The sequence below is a fragment of the Schistocerca americana genome, unplaced genomic scaffold (assembly GCF_021461395.2).
Source record: "Schistocerca americana isolate TAMUIC-IGC-003095 unplaced genomic scaffold, iqSchAmer2.1 HiC_scaffold_196, whole genome shotgun sequence".
In the NCBI taxonomy this organism is placed as follows: Eukaryota; Metazoa; Arthropoda; class Insecta; order Orthoptera; family Acrididae; genus Schistocerca; species Schistocerca americana.
In genome coordinates this window covers 297501-302500 of record NW_025725902.1, presented here as the reverse complement: position 1 = coordinate 302500, position 5000 = coordinate 297501, and the positions used below count along the sequence as shown (strand labels likewise).

At 62.3% G+C, this 5000-nt stretch overlaps 1 pseudogene; it reads left to right on the top strand.

Annotated features, from left to right (window-relative positions):
* The window catches only part of LOC124573729, a 7666-nt pseudogene that overhangs the window by 787 nt on the left and 1879 nt on the right, over positions 1-5000 (top strand).

Here is a 5000-nt window from a genome sequence, read left to right as displayed (position 1 = left end):
AGCGCGCGCGGTTCTTCCCGGATGACGGACCTACCTGGCCCGGCCCCGGACCCGCGCCGCTGTTGGCTCGGGATGCTCTCGGGCGGAATAATCGCTCCCGTCAGCGGCGCTTCAGCTTTGGACAATTTCACGACCCGTCTTGAAACACGGACCAAGGAGTCTAACATGTGCGCGAGTCATTGGGCTGTACGAAACCTAAAGGCGTAATGAAAGTGAAGGTCTCGCCTTGCGCGGGCCGAGGGAGGATGGGGCTTCCCCGCCCTTCACGGGGCGGCGGCCTCCGCACTCCCGGGGCGTCTCGTCCTCATTGCGAGGTGAGGCGCACCTAGAGCGTACACGTTGGGACCCGAAAGATGGTGAACTATGCCTGGCCAGGACGAAGTCAGGGGAAACCCTGATGGAGGTCCGTAGCGATTCTGACGTGCAAATCGATCGTCGGAGCTGGGTATAGGGGCGAAAGACTAATCGAACCATCTAGTAGCTGGTTCCCTCCGAAGTTTCCCTCAGGATAGCTGGTGCTCGTACGAGTCTCATCCGGTAAAGCGAATGATTAGAGGCCTTGGGGCCGAAACGACCTCAACCTATTCTCAAACTTTAAATGGGTGAGATCTCCGGCTTGCTTGATATGCTGAAGCCGCGAGCAAACGACTCGGATCGGAGTGCCAAGTGGGCCACTTTTGGTAAGCAGAACTGGCGCTGTGGGATGAACCAAACGCCGAGTTAAGGCGCCCGAATCGACGCTCATGGGAAACCATGAAAGGCGTTGGTTGCTTAAGACAGCAGGACGGTGGCCATGGAAGTCGGAATCCGCTAAGGAGTGTGTAACAACTCACCTGCCGAAGCAACTAGCCCTGAAAATGGATGGCGCTGAAGCGTCGTGCCTATACTCGGCCGTCAGTCTGGCAGTCATGGCCGGTCCTTGCGGCCGGCCGCGAAGCCCTGACGAGTAGGAGGGTCGCGGCGGTGGGCGCAGAAGGGTCTGGGCGTGAGCCTGCCTGGAGCCGCCGTCGGTGCAGATCTTGGTGGTAGTAGCAAATACTCCAGCGAGGCCCTGGAGGGCTGACGCGGAGAAGGGTTTCGTGTGAACAGCCGTTGCACACGAGTCAGTCGATCCTAAGCCCTAGGAGAAATCCGATGTTGATGGGGGCCGTCATAGCATGATGCACTTTGTGCTGGCCCCCGTTGGGCGAAAGGGAATCCGGTTCCTATTCCGGAACCCGGCAGCGGAACCGATACAAGTCGGGCCCCTCTTTTAGAGATGCTCGTCGGGGTAACCCAAAAGGACCCGGAGACGCCGTCGGGAGATCGGGGAAGAGTTTTCTTTTCTGCATGAGCGTTCGAGTTCCCTGGAATCCTCTAGCAGGGAGATAGGGTTTGGAACGCGAAGAGCACCGCAGTTGCGGCGGTGTCCCGATCTTCCCCTCGGACCTTGAAAATCCGGGAGAGGGCCACGTGGAGGTGTCGCGCCGGTTCGTACCCATATCCGCAGCAGGTCTCCAAGGTGAAGAGCCTCTAGTCGATAGAATAATGTAGGTAAGGGAAGTCGGCAAATTGGATCCGTAACTTCGGGATAAGGATTGGCTCTGAGGATCGGGGCGTGTCGGGCTTGGTCGGGAAGTGGGTCAGCGCTAACGTGCCGGGCCTGGGCGAGGTGAGTGCCGTAGGGGTGCCGGTAAGTGCGGGCGTTTAGCGCGGGCGTGGTCTGCTCTCGCCGTTGGTTGGCCTCGTGCTGGCCGGCGGTGCAGGATGCGCGCGCCTGCGCGGCGTTCGCGCCCCGGTGCTTCAACCTGCGTGCAGGATCCGAGCTCGGTCCCGTGCCTTGGCCTCCCACGGATCTTCCTTGCTGCGAGGCCGCGTCCGCCTTAGCGTGCTCCTCCGGGGGCGCGCGGGTGCGCGGATTCTCTTCGGCCGCCATTCAACGATCAACTCAGAACTGGCACGGACTGGGGGAATCCGACTGTCTAATTAAAACAAAGCATTGCGATGGCCCTAGCGGGTGTTGACGCAATGTGATTTCTGCCCAGTGCTCTGAATGTCAACGTGAAGAAATTCAAGCAAGTGCGGGTAAACGGCGGGAGTAACTATGACTCTCTTAAGGTGGCCAAGTGGCGGCGGTGTGGCTGCATCCGGACTTGGCTTTTCGAAGTGCGGTCTTGATGTAGTCGTGCTGCTGCTGCGAGGTGCCTTCCTTGGGTTATAGTTACAGGGAGAGTGATGCGCAATACATGGGCCTAGCCCTCTTAGCCTCTCCTCTCCTGCGGTCTTCTCCCCTTCTCGTGGGCCCGCTGATTTTAGCAGAGTGGAAGACCGCACCAGGGGCTTGGGGGGGTTACCAGCCCCCCCTCGCACTATCCCTTTTTTCAGTTGGGGGCAGTAACCAGAGAACAAGTGGTGGCCCTTCCGCTGAAGGTGCCACCCCAACTCCCCCAGCACCTAGCCGGCCAACCGGCCGTGCCGAAAATCTTGTAACTTTTGCAGCTGTATACGCCTGTAGTGAGTGCCACCGCAGCTTCACCACCAAAAACGGTCTCGGGGTCCATCGCCGCCGCCAACACCTTGCGGCCGCCAACGCGGAGATCGTCACGGAGAGGCATCGCGCGAGGTGGACGGAGGAAGAAGTCCTGTCGCTCGCCAAGGCAGAGGCCGAACTGTTCCTCGAGAGGGACGCCCGGTTCTTCTTTGTAAATCAAGAGCTCATCAGGATGTTCCCCGACCGAACGCTTGAGGCGATCAAGTGCCGACGGCGGCAAGCTGCCCACAAGCAGCTTGTCCGCCAATTCATGGAGGCGCTTGAGATCGGTCGGGGGGAAGAGCCGGCGTCCCGCCGGGGAGCGGCGAGCCCGCTGCCTGACGCGGGCGAGGCCGCTGCGCCGCCCGTCGACGCAGCCGAGGACTTCGCGGCCGACACCACCGGGCCGCCGCCGGAGGGGCCGACTGACGCCGCCATCTGGGAGCATCTGGCGGGGCTACCCGCTTCCGCCCAGCGTTTCTCTGCCCTGGACCGTGTCATCGGTCTGGGGCGGGGCACGCCGCCCGATGTCATCCTGGGCATGCTCCCGGATGCCCTTGCGTCGGTCGGGTCCAGAGGGGAGAGATCGATCACCAGGACACAGCGGCCGCGCCAACCATCGAAGCGGCCGCCTGCCGCGCCGCCGACGCAGAAGCGCAAGCGGCGCCGCTGGGAGTACGCGAGAACGCAGGATGCCTTCCGACGGTCGCGTGCGCGTTGCGTGCGCGGCCTCTTGGATGGCACCCTGCTCCAGCCGCCACCTGCCATCCCTGGTCTGCTGGACTTCTGGGCGGACCTCTTCACCAAGAAGCTCATCTCCACCGCGGGCTTCATTCGTGACCGCCTCCTCCCGCACTCAGAGCCTGTCGCTCTCGAGTGCATATGGGGGCCGGTCACACATGAGGAGGTCGCCGCCGCGTTGCCGCCCAGGGGATCAGCAGCCGGGCCGGACGGCCTTACCCCAGCGGAGTTGCGGCGCCTGCCGCACGAAGTCCTGGTGAAAGTGATGAATCTCTTCCTTCTGGCCCGCGCCCTTCCGGAACGCCTGCTTCGCGCGCGGACGTCCCTTCTCCCGAAAACGGCTGCACCAACATCCCCCGCTGACTTTCGCCCCATTACGGTCTGCTCGGTGTTGGCGCGGACCTTTCACAAGGTTCTCGCGTCACGCCTGATGCGCGCTTGTGCTGTGGACGAACGTCAGCGGGCATTCATCCCTCGGGATGGGATGTTGGAAAATACCTTCATCTTGGACACTGCTCTCACCGACGCAGTTCGCTCCTGCCGCTCTGTCTTTGTGGCATCGATCGACGTATCTAAGGCATTCGATTCGGTAGATCATGCTGCCCTTCGCCCCGTGCTGAAGGCGCATGGCCTGCCGGATTGCTTTGTCGAGTATGTCGAGCGGTGCTACGAGGGCAGCACGACAGTGATAGCGGACGGTGCCGGCGTGGGCGTGTCTGTGCAGCCAGCACGGGGCGTTCGCCAGGGCGATCCCCTCTCCCCCCTCCTGTTCAACTTTGCGGTGGACTACGTTTTAGGCCAACTGCCCTCCCACATCGGAGCTCGGATCCTCGGTCGCAGAGTCAACGCTGCGGCCTTTGCAGATGACGTCTTGCTGTTTGCAGCGACCCCGAGGGGCTTGCAGTCCCTCATCGACGCAGCTACCGCAGCCCTCGCCCACCTGGGGCTGCAGATCAACGCCCGGAAGTGTTTCACCCTCGCCTTAGTCGCGTCAGGGCGCGAGAAGAAGGTGAAGGTGGACAGCAATGTCACCTTCACAGCAGGCAATACCACCATGCCTGCCCTGCGTGTGGGTGAAACCTTCCGGTACCTGGGGCTGCAATTTTCCACGGCGGGTCGCTGTGTCTTCAATCCACGTAGCCACCTGGTGGAGCAGCTTGACGTCATCTCCCGAGCTCCGCTGAAGCCGCAACAGCGCCTCCACGCTCTCACCAACGTACTTCTCCCTGGCCTGTACCACGGGCTGGCCCTCAGCCGCACCCGGGTGGGTGCATTGAAGTCGGCCGACGTTACCATCCGGGCCGCCGTCAGGAGATGGTTCCGCCTTCCGGCGGACACCCCCCTGGGATACTTCCATGCTCCTGTTGCCCAGGGGGGCCTCGGCATTCCATCTTGCCGATGGATGGGTCCGACCCTCCGTCGGTCCCGTCTCCTGGCGCTGAAGAAGATAGGGCCAGCCTGCGACGGTGTGGGCATGGATGAGGTACAGCGTGAGATCGAGGTGCTGGAGCGCCACCTAATGTGGGAGGGCCACCTCCTCAAATCGTCAACGCAGGTTGGGGAAATGTGGGCGGCGCGCCTACACATCGCCATTGACGGTGCGGCACTGTCATCTTCTGCCGCCGTCAGTGGCCAACATCAATGGGTCGCCGACACCAGTCGCCTGCTATCTGGGCGTGAATACATCGACGCCCTCCGCGCCCGCATCAACGCCTTCCCTACGAAGGCACGGCGCAGTCGCGGGCGGGAG